Below are 15173 nucleotides of genomic sequence, written 5' to 3' on the forward strand. Positions count from 1 at the left end.
CCTGGACTGGCAACATAAAAGTGAATTATTTATAGCCAGATAGGCCCATGACACCTTGGGCCATCAAGGTAGAGATGCAACATACAGGTGGGCTCGTGATCGAGGGGTGGACCTGACCATGGACGCTATAGCACAGGTGATTCATGACTGTGAGACATGCTGCAATCAATCAAGCCAAACGGTCAAAGCCTCTTCGGTATGGAGGACTATGAAATATAAATATGGAGAGGCCTGGCAGATTGATTACATCACACTCCCTCAAACCCGCAGCGGCAAGCGCCATGTACTCACAATGGTGGAAGCAACCACCGGATGGCTGGAAACATATCCTGTGCCCCATGCCACCGCCTGGAACACTATCCTGGGCCTTGAAAAGCAAGTCCTATGGCGACATGGCACACCAGAAAGAATAGAGTCAGACAATGGGACTCATTTCCAAAACAACCTTATAGACACTTGGGCCAAAGAGCATGGTATTGAGTGGGTGTATCACATCCCCTACCATGCACCAGCCTCTGGGAAAGTTGAACGATACAATGGACTGTTAAAGACTACATTGAAAGCAATGGGTGCTGAAACATTCAGAAATTGGGACACACATTTGGCAAAGACCACCTGGTTAGTCAATACTAGGGGATCTGCCAACCGAGCTGGACCTGCCCAATCAAACCTGTTACGTACTGTAGATGGGGATAAAGTTCCTGTAGTGCATGTAAGAAATATGCTGGGTAAAACAGTCTGGGCTACTCCTGCCTCAGGAAAAGGCAAACCCATTCGTCGAATGGCTTTTGCTCAGGGACCTGGATGCACTTGGTGGGTAATGCAAAAGAACGGGGAGGTCCGGTGTGTACCTCAAGGGGATTTAATACTGGGTGAGAATAGCCCATGAATTGAATTGTACCATGTTAATTACTATATAATACTGGATGTCATCACTACCATGATTACTATATACCCTAGATGAAAATGGTGATTAATTAGAATGTATGGGAAAGAGTGTAACCTGAGCATGACATAAATGGTATGGAATAAGGGGTGGCTAGATGTCCTGGTTTCAGTTCGGACAGAGTTAATTTTATTCCTAATAGCTGGTAGGGTGCTGTGTTTTGGCTTAGGATGAGAAGAGTGCTGATAACACCCCGATGTTTTAATTGTTGCAGAGCAGTGCTTATACCAAGCCAAGGACATCTCAGTTTCTTGCTATGTCCTGCCAACGAGCAGGCTGGGGGTGCAGCAGGAGCTGGGAGGGGACAGACCCGGGACAGCTGACCCAAACTTGCCAAAGGGGTATTCCATACCATCTGATGTTGTGCTGAACAATATATAGGGGTGGCCAGCTGGGGTGGGGGGCCGGACTGCTCAGGGTTAGGCTGGGCATCGGTCAGCGGGTGGTGAGCAATTGTATTGTGCATCTCTTATTTTGTACACATTATTAGTAGTAGTACTATTATCATCATTATTGTTATTATTATTATTGTTATTATTATTTTCCTGTCTTAGTAGGCTGTCTTTATCTCAACTCACAGGCTTCACTTTCCCGTTTCTCTCCCCCATCCCAGAGAGGGAGGGGGGATGGTGAGCAAACAGCTGTGTGGTGTTTAGCTGCCGGCCGGGTTAAACCACAACAGAAGGGACACATTTTCATTTTTGCAGAAGTTTATCCATTGCAATCCTGCTGACTATGCCAATTTCTCTGTCGCGTTAAGGGGGTGTAGCCGATTAACTGTTAGGGCCAGATTCAGGATACTGAACTATCATGGTCACAGATTCATCAATAGCATATTAACTGATATGGATCCAGTTCGATTCAGACTTCTGAACTCTCATGGTCACGGATTCGCCAACAGTGTAACACGCCCTCACTCTAGTCTCGACTGATCCCAGAGGTCAGGAGGTCCTCATGATGGTATGTTCCCTCATGATGATATCTTCCCTAACATCCCCTCTCTCTTAAGCCAATTTATATCATTTTCTATCTTTTAGGTGGAGCTTGAGTGATTCTAGTCATGCATATCTTGGATATGACTGGTGCAAAGTTTTCTCTCTTTCATTTAAAGCTATAGGCTACAAGAAATTCAGAGCACATGCTCAGTGAGGGGTGTTTGCACCTTGGACGCAGGTAGCTTTTGGGATGGAGGTGTGTTTTCGTATTATAATGATATTATAATGAGCAAAAGTTCACCAGAGTACAGCATTTTGTCAAAAACATGACAGGTCTTTGGCTCAGGATAGCAAATGTGCAGCTTATTGGTCTTGGTGTGCACAAGAACAGTCGAGTCTCCATCTTCTCCATCTTGTCACAGAGCCTACCCGTGGTGTCTCTACTCCACTCTACACTGAGATAAAGAACATTTAATAGGACAGAAAAGGAAGGGAAAATAAGAAGACGAATAAGAATGCACAAAACAAGTGATGCACAACTCAATTGCTCACCACCCGCTGACCGATGCCCAGACAGTTCCCAAGCAGCAGCAGCCCCCTGGACAAGTCCCCCCCGTTTTATTTTTCAGCATGACGTTATATGGTATGGAATAACCCTTTGGCCAGTTCTGGTCAGCTGTCCTGATTCTGTCCCCTCCCAGCTTCTTGTGCACCCTCCTCGCTGGCAGGGCAGTGCAAGAAGCTGAAAAGTCCCTGATTTATTGTAAGCACTGCTTAGCAACAACTAAGACACCAGTGTGTTATCAGCATTATTCTCATCCTAAACCCAAAACACAGCACCATACCAGATACTAGGAAGAAAATTAACTCTATCCCAGCTGAAACCAGGACAGTTAATTAATATCAAAACTTATGGGCTTTGTTAGAATCATATTTTGTCAAGCATTTTCTTTAAAATGTCACTCTATTTTGTCATTTAACATATTTTAAATGTGCTATAAATATCTGTAGTGAAAACATTTGCAAGCTTGATAGTTTTTCTCAAAACTTGTACTATGAATCACTACTAATGCTTTGTACTGCAATGAATTTTGATTTTTAATCTCTGTACCCAATTTTGGAGAGAGTTGTTCAATAATAAATATATGATTCATACTTGCACGGTTTTGTCCAGTTCCTTCTTCCTAGAAAGGGATGCAGTCTTTGCCTTGAGAATTCTCCATATTTCTGTATTTCTTTACATAACTCTAGATGGAAGGGTAATATGGTTGGGCATAAGCAATCCAGATTTCTGGAGTGTGTTCATGACGGTTTCTTGATGCAGGTGACTGATGAGCTGACTGGGAAAATGCACGGTGAAAGAACAAGAAGCAACAGGCCAAGCTGCAATGTAGGAAATTCTGATTAGATGTAAGGAAATTTCTTGTTGTTTTGCTTGTTTGTTTGTTTGTTTTCCCATGAATGTGGTCAGATATAGAAACATGGGCTCAAAGTGGGTTTTAAGTATCTCTAAGATGGAGATTCCACACTTGACAAGGTCCTGAGCATCATTATCTAATGGATCAGCTGATCTGCTTTGAACAGGGCGTTGTCTTTCACTTCAGAAAGGATAGACAAGGAAGAAAGGGAGGGGGTGTTGCCCTCTACATTAGGGAAGGGAGTGATTGTGAAGAGGCCTCTGAGAAACAGCCACAGACAGGTTGAGAGCTTGTGGGTGAGAATTAAAGACTGTACCAATAAAGGACAGCTTGTGGTTGGGGTCTACTACAGGCCGCCTGATCACGGGGAGCCTGTGGATGAAGCATTCTTGCTTCAACTACAAGAAGTGTCACACTCGCACACTCTCATCTTGATGAGGGACCTCAACCACTCAGATGTCTGCTGGCAAAACAACACAGCAGGCTGAAAGCAATTCAGGAGATGCCTAGAGTACATTGTGGATAACTTCCTGGTCCAGGTATTAGACAAAACAACCAGAGGAGAAGCATTACTGGACCTGGTGCTCACCAATGAGGAAGAGCTCATTAAAGAGGTCAAGACTGGAGGCAGTCTGGGCTGCAGTGATCACACCTAGTTGAGTTTGTGATCTCGAGGGATACGGGCCTGGCAAAGAGCAAAGTCAGGACCCTGAACTTCCGAAGAGCAAACTTCCAGCTATTTAAAGACCTAGTATATAAGATCCCCTTGAACACCATCCTTAGGGACAAAGGAGCTGAGCAAAGCTGGCAGCTCTTTAAGGATGTTTTCATTAGGGCACAAGAACTGTCCACCCCCCACCCTGCATAAGAAAGTGGGCAGGGAGGGTAGACAACCAGGATGTCTGCTAGTCAAACTGAGGGACAAGAACAAAATGCACAGGCAGTGGAAGCAGGGCCATGTGGCCTGGGAAGAGTACAGACCTCACCTCTGTGCCTGGGAAGATCATGGAAAAGATCATCCTGAAAGCAATATCAAGGCAGATGCAAGCCAAGGAGGTGATCTGAGACAGCCAGCATGGCTTCACCAAGGGCAACCAATGCCTGACCTCCCACAATACTACAGGACCCATCAGTGAACAGGGCATATTTCTTCTCATCTTCTGGTAGCTTGTTGTACAGTGGGGCTTCTTCAGCACAGACCACCTCCTCCTCTGTTATAAATGGCTCAGGATTCAAATTAGGATTAAATAAAAAAATAGGATTTATTAAAAGAATATAAAGGAATAGAGGTAAGCAAACAGCGCTGGGTGCACCGGGAGTCTCTGCTCCACCAGGACGCACACCAGTTACATCAAGCAGCTGATTTTTATGCACCTAGACTAATACATATTCATTACTACTTCTAAAAAAGTAGATTATTATAATTAGCTTCCGGGGTCCAGTTCCTCCTACTGGAACATGCGCATCAGTCTCCTCTGGGGGTCTCTAGGGGTCTTTCATGCTGAAGGCTCGTAGTCTTCCTCTCACCCTTTGTACTTACTCGGCACTATTCCAAGTTTATGGAACACTCTCTGTACACTCTCCACAGGTCTTGTCTCCCAACTGTCCTTCAGCTTCTTTTTTCTTCCTCTTAATCTCTTGGCCCCCCTGGCCAGATACCAAGGATCCACATAGTATCTCATAACAGTCACTAGTTGTTATCAGTTGTTCTGAAACTCCCAAACAGCTTGACAACTCACGAGCAATTAAAACATTCTTTCCCAGCTATTCACAGTCATCTATATAACATCTATAGCAGTGTTAAATCAATCTCGAAGAAGACAGGAAAAAACTGTAACTGTTAGAACTAGAAGTCAGGAATAACAAAAGCAAACAGGTTCACAAATTTAAGGAGTGTTTTCTGAAGACGTGATAAATTGACTAGAATGAGGGGGAGACTGGGACACACTGCATCTGTGGTTCAAGAACTAAATTGCCAGTGCAGGGCCCAGAGGCAGACAGGATTCAAACAGAGGCAGACAGGATTCAAACAGAATTATTCTTTATGGACACGAATTTATGGACACGAATTTATGGACACGAATTGGAATTGTTAAAACATTCCTCACAATCCCTTATCTTCTTTTTAATATCCCCAATTCGTGTCTCTTCTGTTATTAATAATTGGATTTCATCAGTTTGTTCTTGGGGGGTCCAATCCTTAAGCATCATAATTGACATATTCCCTTCTTTTTTTAATGAAGTTATTACCAATGTACTATTTATTACCCGGTGTATTAATAATGTAAGACAAGGTATCATACAAGGTATAAACAATAACATCTTTACACCACATAACAAAAAAAATAACACTCTTCTAACCCATGGTCCACCATGAAAATAAATCCCATTCCATATCCTTCCAGGTTTGTGTTTGCTCGCTCACCTCCCCCCCCTCCTTCTCTGGGATGGGAGAGAGAAATGGGAAAGTGAAGCCTGTGAGTTGAGATAAAAACAAGAAAATAATAATAATAATAATAATAATAATAACAATAATGATTATAATAGTACTACTAGTAATAATGTGTAAGAAACAAGTGATGCACAATGCAATTGCTCACCACCTGCTGTCCAATGCCCAACCTAACCCCGAGCAGTCCGGCCCTCCTCCCAGCCTGCCTGCTGGCAGGACAGTGAGAAGCTGAATTTGGCTTGGTCCTTGGCTTGGTGTAAACACTGCTCTGTAACAATTAAAAACAATTAAAACATCAGCATATTATTAACATTCTTCTCATCCTAAACCAGAACATAACATTCTATCAGCTACTAGGAAGAAACACCCTTTTTATCAATCTTTAAACAGCAATTACTAAAGCTAAATTTTCCACAGACTTCTTCTTCTTGTGCTAGTAAATAATCCAAAGCTAGGCAATTTTGATACAAAGCAGTTCTCATCATTTATAACTATTTCTATTACAGCTAATAACCTAATTATTCTATTAAGTATATATACTGGGGTCCTATAGTCCCAGGATCTGTCTTCTGCCCACGTATCTGGATCATAATAGGCAAACACCTTCAGGGTCGATTCAGGCTTGTGTTACCGTTCAGCCTGTCAGGGTGATCCAGCTCCTGGAAAACGAATCACAATTTTATATAGGTTAGAAAAAAGGTTCTTATGTTATTTTCTCGGGACAACCTGACCTTAGTGTGGGAGTAGTCCGGTCGAGGCCCTCTCACTCGGCAGTCAATACCCATAGGGGTTGCCTCCCTCGGTAGACCATACACACCGCAGTGGAGGGTCCTGCCCTGGTCTTGCCTTCTCCCTTTCATCCCTTCAGGCTCGTCCCCTTTATTTGGCATCCTTAATTCATGCAGAGCCTAATTCATGCAGAGCCTCGTTGCCAGAATATTAGTTCTTCCTTAGCTTGAGTTTCAGTTTCCCAGGAGTGGACTCAGCCCTCCAAGTTTCAGTAGTTACTGGTCCTTTTATTCTGGATGCATGGGTCCCTTCCTGCAGTTCTCACAGCTGTTTCAGTAGTCAGTAAAACAAGGTACAGTCCCTCACATCGAGGGTTCAGTGATTCTTCCCTCCCGTGGCTGCTTGTTGAAACACTTTCTTTTTTATCTTCTGACAAGTTAAATAACAGTTATCTAATTTACTTTGCCGTATGGCCCTTTTCAAGCTCCTGTAGCAGGATTCATCTGATAGCCTTTCAGGTTGATACAGATTTGACTACAGATACCAGGGTTTTGACATTCATCACTATCTCCACAGTTTCCCAGCTGGACAGTCACATTCATTTATGTTGCATTCCTTCAGGGGCATCACCCCAGTCCTTGCAGTCACTCTGCTGGTTACACACTTTATTGATATCTATGCATTCTCCACTTCTGCACTTGAATTTGCCAGGTCCAGAGCACTGAATAACATTGTTACAGTTTGCTTCATCAGTGCCATCCAGACAGTCTCCACATTTTACTCTAGCACCGTTGGCAGCAGTGCACAGTCAGGCGAAGGCGAGCAGCAGGCAGAGCGCCCCGCACCGTCACCTGTGTCACTTATACTACTCCTATTACCCATGCTGTTAGTGTCAGTGGCATCCTCCTTGTACCATTTCTGTCTTTGTCTCCCCCCTTTTCTTTTTGTCACTGGCCATTCACCACAAATGGATGAGACACATGATTACTAGTTAGGAAAGAGAGTGTAACGTCTGCTATACGGCTGCAGGCAGTGCCAGCTGCAACCTTAGGTTTGTGAAAGAGCCTGCCGGTGGTCGTTTGGCAGTGTGATCTGCGTCTCTGCACTCCTGCCCTGCGATAGAGCTAAGTCGTCATTAGTAATAGTTATAACACCGATCTGGGGACGAATAGTCTTTTTTGCATTGCAAGATAAACCTTTTATAAAAAGAATGCCAGAGTGAAGCAGCACAGCCCCTGCCGCTGCCTCCATGGTTATGTCAGACAGGCTGCAGGGTCCTGATGTCCACCCCTCTGCTATGTGCGGACTCGCCACACGCTGAGGGTCAGCTACCGGTGTCCACTGACGCCTCTGGTCTCCCGTAGCAACTCGATCTCGGATGTTCTGCAATTACTTCAATTTCCCCGCGTTTTGCAGCTTTTGTCAGGTCTATTCTGTGTCTCTCAGAGCCGTCCGTGGCTCTGCAGCATCTCTCAGGGCTCTCTCCGTCCAGCGGTAGTTCCCTCCGTAGTGTCTCGGCTCTCCCAGCGCCGCTCCAGTCTCTCGGCGCCGCTCCGGTCTCTCGGCCTGTTCAGGTCTCAGCAAGTCCAGGTCTCGGCCTGTGCGGGCCTCATATGTTGCAGGAAGCATGTCATAGCATGCTCCTGCCTTTTTCTTGTCACAGTCAAAACATTTAAGAGCAAAAATAGGATACATAAGATACACAAGATACACCGGGCCCATATATTAGACACCACCACTCAAAACTTGGATAAAACAGCACTTCTTTTCAGTCTGTCAAGCACTTCGTTCGTCTCTGCCCACTCCCCTTGCGGAGAGTACGGAACAACGGATCGGAACTCTGCACTCGCTTTGCAGCAACGCTGCGTCTCACTCACACAGCACACTCGCACACGGAGGCCTCCAGCACATCTCATTCATACCACAGGAATATAATTTAGAATGATAACCAACCAAATAAGTATTGTCTCTGACTGTCTTCTTCGTGAAGTGACTTGTAACACTTTGTTTCAAACCCTTACATTTACACAAATACTTTCAACACAAAATACATACATAAAAACACATACAATTATTAACACTCCAGTTAGTATCCCTCCAGCAGCTGAAAACATACTGTTTGTCTGCAGTTTCAGGAGATCTTTGCTCCTGCGGTGAGCAGCTGAGAGTGGAGTCCCCTCCGAGCAAAACGCTCAGGGTGCACCTAGGGGCGTCCACGCTGCAGCCGATCCCGCAGCCGAGCAGAGTGTCTCCTGCCTGGCTCACCAAAATGACTCACAGAAAGCTGACTCCACAATCAGTAGGATTGTAAAGTAAGTATGTTTACTCAGTTCCATGCAGCACGGGGCAGGTAGTCCCCCCCAAAGTCGTGCAGGCCTAACGTTGCTTTAGTAAAAAGTTACATATACATAAACATTCCTATACACACACATAACCTGTCCCTTTGTGAACACTCCTCCTTATCTTAGACCCCTTGGTTAAAGTCTGAACCATGAGGTTGTTTTTGATCTGGTTCTCAGGGTCCGAGAGGCTCCTGTTATCTGGTGGTGTAAGTGCAGCACAGGCACAAATGTAGCACATATTCATTCTTAATCAATTGCTCTCTAATTTCTAATTCCAATGTTTCAGCTTGCTCTTTTCCGGATCCATGGGTATTCTACTATTAATGTTCAAAGCCTGACAGACCCCGTCCTCCGTGGATCAAAATACAGGGGGTCTTAAGGGTTCCTTTGGTCATTCTGTCATATAATACTGGATCATTTTCAATTTACTGTTTAATTTTCTGGGGCCCCTATTGTTCCAATTTCTAATCATTATTCATAATGGACTTTTTGGTCATATATCTGGTAATTTGCTCCCTTTCTGGTCCTTGGTCTTCGATTTTATCTGACCCATCCAGGAATTTTACTAGTGGCAATTCCCACAGCCCTTGGTTGCCCCCAGTGAGAGTGTCTTGCAGGGGGTTTAGGACCTATCACCCACCCATGTATCCCTCTTCTCACCAGTCCAGCCCCCCCGACAGGAGATTAGAACCAGTGAGAAAACAAAAAGACCTCCACGCTGACTTTAGAAGTCTCAGTTACACTCACACACACAAAAAATGGCAACCGTACCTTTACCCAACCGGATGGTATCTTACGAATCAGTCGTCTTCGTCCAGACTCCAATCGGACGGTATCCACCAGCGTCTCTGCTGTCTTCGTCTGGGATCGAACCAGACGGTATCCAAACGACTGTCGTCTTCATCCGGTTTGATCCCGGACACCGGAATCCAACCAGACGGTATCCAAACGACCCTGTCGTCTTCGTCCAGATCTTCGCGCGCAGAATTACGGGCAAAAAACAGCCGGCAACAAGGGAGCTCAAAAAAAAATTAAATTCTTTGCTTACCTTTATTCAGGTTCAGGATGGCATTAGTCCCGATCTGACTCAAACAGGAGCCACCAAATGATGGGGCGCCTCTCCTAGATTAAATCAGAATTCAGGAACTATAGCCATCCCGGACGAGCCCCCAAATTGTTATAAATGGCTCAGGATTCAAATTAGGATTAAATAAAAAAATAGGATTTATTAAAAGAATATAAAGGAATAGAGGTAAGCAAACAGCGCTGGGTGCACCGGGAGTCTCTGCTCCACCAGGACGCACACCAGTTACATCAAGCAGCTGATTTTTATGCACCTAGACTAATACATATTCATTACTACTTCTAAAAAAGTAGATTATTATAATTAGCTTCCGGGGTCCAGTTCCTCCTACTGGAACATGCGCATCAGTCTCCTCTGGGGGTCTCTAGGGGTCTTTCATGCTGAAGGCTCGTAGTCTTCCTCTCACCCTTTGTACTTACTCGGCACTATTCCAAGTTTATGGAACACTCTCTGTACACTCTCCACAGGTCTTGTCTCCCAACTGTCCTTCAGCTTCTTTTTTCTTCCTCTTAATCTCTTGGCCCCCCTGGCCAGATACCAAGGATCCACATAGTATCTCATAACAGTCACTAGTTGTTATCAGTTGTTCTGAAACTCCCAAACAGCTTGACAACTCACGAGCAATTAAAACATTCTTTCCCAGCTATTCACAGTCATCTATATAACATCTATAGCAGTGTTAAATCAATCTCGAAGAAGACAGGAAAAAACTGTAACTGTTAGAACTAGAAGTCAGGAATAACAAAAGCAAACAGGTTCACAAATTTAAGGAGTGTTTTCTGAAGACGTGATAAATTGACTAGAATGAGGGGGAGACTGGGACACACTGCATCTGTGGTTCAAGAACTAAATTGCCAGTGCAGGGCCCAGAGGCAGACAGGATTCAAACAGAGGCAGACAGGATTCAAACAGAATTATTCTTTATGGACACGAATTTATGGACACGAATTTATGGACACGAATTGGAATTGTTAAAACATTCCTCACATCCTCTGATGATATCCCAAAATATTTGCCTTCTGGCCAGTCCACAATCACTTCCAAGATTCCTGGGCAACTGGGGTTTCCTATTCGAGCCCACTGAGTAATCAGTGCAACCTACTTGTTCCAGGTAGCATCAGTTGCATGATGTGTAAAGGGTGTCCTTCCTTTAAAAATCCGAACCAGTACCAGCAGTCAGAGTACCAGGAGAAGCTGTGCTTCAGTACCGACCTCTTCTGAAGCAGATCGAACTCCCTCATATGCTGCCAATATCTCTTTTTTGTTTTTTGTATACTGGGCCTCAGATCCTCTGTATCCCCGACTCCAAAACCCCAGGGGTCGACCTCGAGTTTCCCTAGGCTCTTTCTGCCAGAGGCTCCAGGTGGGGCCATTCTCCCCGGCTGCGGTGTAGAGAACATTCTTTACATCTGGTCCTGCTCGGACTGTCCCAAGGGCTACTGCATGAACTATTTCCTGCTTGATTTGTTCAAAGGCTTGTCGTTGCTCAGGGCCCCATTCAAAATCATTCTTCTTACGGGTTCCTTGGTAGAGCGGGTTTACAATCAGACTGTAATTTGGGATGTGCATTCTCCAAAACCCCATGACACCTAGGAAAGTCTGTGCTTCTTTTTTGCTAGTTGGTGGAGACATAGCTGTTATTTTGTTGATCACATCCATTGGGATTTGACGGCGTCCGTCTTGCCATTTTATTCCTAAAAACTGGATCTCTCGTGCAGGTCCCTTGACTTTATTTTGTTTTATGGCAAAACCAGCTTTCAGAAGGATTTGGACTATTTTCTTCCCTTTCTCAAAAACTTCCTCTGCTGTGTCACCCCACACGATGATGTCATCAATGTACTGCAGGTGTTCAGGAGCTTCCCCCTGTTCCAGCGCAGATTGGATCAGTCCATGGCAAATGGTAGGGCTGTGTTTCCACCCCTGGGGCAGCTGATTCCAGGTGTATTGGACTCCCCTCCAAGTGAAAGCTCTCTGGGATGGTGGAGAGAAATGGGAAAGTTAAGCCTGTGAGTTGAGATAAAGACAGTTTATTAAGACAGAAAATGCTGAGGTGATCGGCTCTGGGACAGACGCGTTCTGCAGCGGAGTGGGGATTGGGACTGGCAGGGCTTTTTTTTTGGGCATCGAGGTCACTCGAGGCAGCTGAGGGAGCCGCCAGGGTCTGACAGCCCTCACGAGGGAGGCTGATGAGGTGTAGGTGGAGCCAGCAGCGCCCCCTCTACCCTGAAGTTCAAAAGCAGCCCCTAGGGAGCATGAGAAAACGGAGCACAGTGACCAGGCAAACAGGGCCGTGGCGCGTCAGAAGGGCGGGGCACGGCATTTTGCTTGGCAGTTTGCGAAGCAGTTCGCACAGGGAGGGCCCCTCTCCTATAAGCCTATAAGAACAGATCCTCTAATGGCTGTCTTCCCCTAGCTAGGCCGCAGTGATCTACATTAGGCAGAGAGCTCTCCCTGGTAAGTCTGCATCCACCGAGACTGACTGTTTGCTCAAAAATGCGGCAGTTCAGGTCTCCGGTTGCAGGGAGTGCCTGAGTCTGTTTCTGCCCTCTGAGGGTGGCGGAGACACCGTGTTTGTGAGGTGTGAGCAGGTGGATGACCTGGTCAGCCTGGTGGCAGAGCTCAAGGAGGAGGTGGAGAGGTTGAGGGCCATCAGGGAGTGTGAGTGGGTGATAGAATGGTGGAGCAACTCCCTGCCAGGCGTGAAGGAGCGGTACCTAGGTGAGACACCCCAAATGGGGGTGGACCCCCGGCCCTGTCACAGTCGGGCAGAGGGAGGTGACCTTGGAGTCGAGGAGGAATGGAGACAGGTCCCTGCTTGACCTCACAAGCAGCGCCCCCCACTACCGACCCTACCGGCCCTACCTTCCCAGGTGCCCTTACATAACAGATTTGAGGCCCTGGAGCTTGAGAGACCGGTGGGTGAGGTTGAGGTAAAAAGTGTACCCAGGAGGATGCCTAGGGCGAGGAAGTCGACTCCATGCCTCAAGACTGCCTCCACCAAAACAGAAAGAATGGTGATTGTTGTAGGCAACTCTCTTCTCAGGGGAACAGAAGGTCCTATTTGTCAGCCTCACCCTACCCGTACAGAAGTCTGCTGCCTCCCTGGGGCCAGGGTCAGAGACATTGCCAGAAAGCTTCCCTTTCTGGCACCTACCCTTCCCAGGGTAGTGGATGGAGCAGGAGTACAGGTGGTGTTTTTGTCCATCCCGATTGTGGCAGGGAGGGGTACAGAGAGGACAGAGAGGGTACAGAGGGTACAGAGAGGACACAGAAAGCCCACCTGATAAACACATGGCTGAGGCTGGTGCCAACACAGACATTTTGTTTTTTTTGACCATGGGGCACTTTACTTGGCACCTGGCCTGATGGCTGCAGATGGGTCCCACCTATCTCTAAGGGGAAAACAGATCCTAGCCCAGGAGCTGGCAGGGCTCATTGAGAGGGCTTTAAACTAGGTAAGAAGGGGGATGGGGATGAAATAAGGTTTGTTGGAGGTGTGCCAGGGGGAACAATGGCTAGGCCAGAGGAGAAGGCAGTGGCCCAGCTGAAGTGCATCTACACTAATGCATGCAGCATGGGTAACAAACAGGAGGAGCTGGAAGCCATTGTGCAGCAGGCAAGCTATGACTTGGTTGCCATCACGGAAATGTGGTGGGACCAGTCTCATGACTGGAGTGCTGCAATGTCTGGCTATAGGCTCTTCAGAAGGGACAGGCAGCACAGAAGGGGGGGTGGTGTGGCTCTCTATCTCAGAGAGAGTTTTGATGTCATGGAAGTCGAGGAATGATAAGGTTAAGTCCCTATGGGTTAGGATCAACGGGAAGGCCAACAAGGCAAGCATCCTGGTGGGGGTCTGTTTTAGATCGCCGAACCAGGATGTGGAGACGGATGAGGAATTCTACAGGCAGCTGGCAGAAGTTGCAAAATCATCATCGCTTGTTCTCGTGGGGGACTTCAACTTCCCAGACATATCCTGGAAGCACGAACACAGCCCAGAGAAAGCAGTCTAGGAGGTTTCTGGAGAACATGGAAGATAACTTCCTGACACAGCAGGTTAGTGAGCCTACCAGGGGAAGTGCCCTGCTAGACCTTCTCTTCACAAACAGAGGAGGACTAGTGAGACGTGGTGGTCAGGAGCTGTCTTGGGCAGAGTGACCATGAGATGGGAGAGTTCTCCATTCTTGGCGAAGTCGGGAGGGGGATCAGTAAAACCACAGTCTTGGACGTCCGGAGGGCTGACTGAGCTGATCAGGACACTGGTTGGCAGAGTCCCTTGGGACTGCTACGGCACTTCGATGTACGCAAGTCAATGGGGCCGAATGGGATCCACCTGAGGATACTGAGAGAACTGGCAGAAGAGCTGGCCAAGCCACGTTACATCATTTATCAGCAGTCCTGGCACCTTGAGTACTGTGTTCAGTTTTGGGCCCCTCACTACAAGAAGGACATCGAGGTGCTTGAGCGAGTCCAGAGAAGGGCAATGAAGCTGGTGAGGGGTCTGGAGAACAAGTCTTATGAGGAGCGGCTGAGGGAGCTGGGATTGTTCAGCCTGGAGAAGAGGAGGCTCAGGGGTGACCTTATCACTCTCTACAGGTACCTTATAGGAGACTCTAGCGAGGTGGGGGTTGGTCTATTCTCCCACGTGCCTGGCGACAGGACGAGGGGGAACGGGCTAAAGTTGCGCCAGGGGAGGTTTAGGTTGGATATTAGGAAGAACTTCTTTACCAAAAGGGTTGTTAGGCATTGGAATGGGATGCCCAGGGAAGTGGCTGAGTCACCATCCCTGGGGGTCTTTAGAAGACATTTAGATGTAGACCTTAGTGATATGGTTTAGTGGAGGACTGGTTAGTCTTAGGTCAGAGGTTGGACTAGGTGATCTTGGAGGTCTCTTCCAACCTAGACGATTCTGTGATTCTGTGAAAAATAATAATAACAATAATAATAATAACAATAGTGATGATAATAGTACTAAGAATAATAATGTGTACGAAACAAGTGATGCACAATGCAATTGCTCACCACCCGCTGACCGATGCCCAGCCTAACCCCGAGCAGTCCGGCCCCCCTTCCCCGGCTAGCCACCCCTATCTGTTGTTCAGCATGACGTCAGATGGTATGGAATACCCCTTTGGCCAGTTTGGGTCAGCTGTCCTGGGTCTGTCCCCTCCCAGCTCTTGCTGCACCACCAGCCTGCCTGCTGGCAGGACAGAGTGAGAAGCTGAAACGTCCTTGGCTTGGTGTAAGCACTGCTCTGCAACAATTAAAAC

The 15173-nt window shown here is 46.7% G+C and overlaps 1 long non-coding RNA gene and 1 pseudogene across 1 annotated transcript; one reads left to right on the forward strand and one right to left on the reverse strand.

Moving 5' to 3' along the window:
- Positions 1–15173, forward strand: part of LOC137847031 (very low-density lipoprotein receptor pseudogene) — a 456685-nt pseudogene that overhangs the window by 35952 nt on the left and 405560 nt on the right.
- LOC137846786 (uncharacterized) lies at positions 2799–11414 on the reverse strand. The gene is made up of 2 exons (XR_011090644.1): positions 10894–11414; positions 2799–4505 (listed from the first exon to the last, which is right to left on the reverse strand). It is a non-coding gene; the product is annotated as an uncharacterized lncRNA (long non-coding RNA).

This window comes from Anas acuta, chromosome W (assembly GCF_963932015.1).
Source record: "Anas acuta chromosome W, bAnaAcu1.1, whole genome shotgun sequence".
Taxonomy (NCBI): Eukaryota; Metazoa; Chordata; class Aves; order Anseriformes; family Anatidae; genus Anas; species Anas acuta.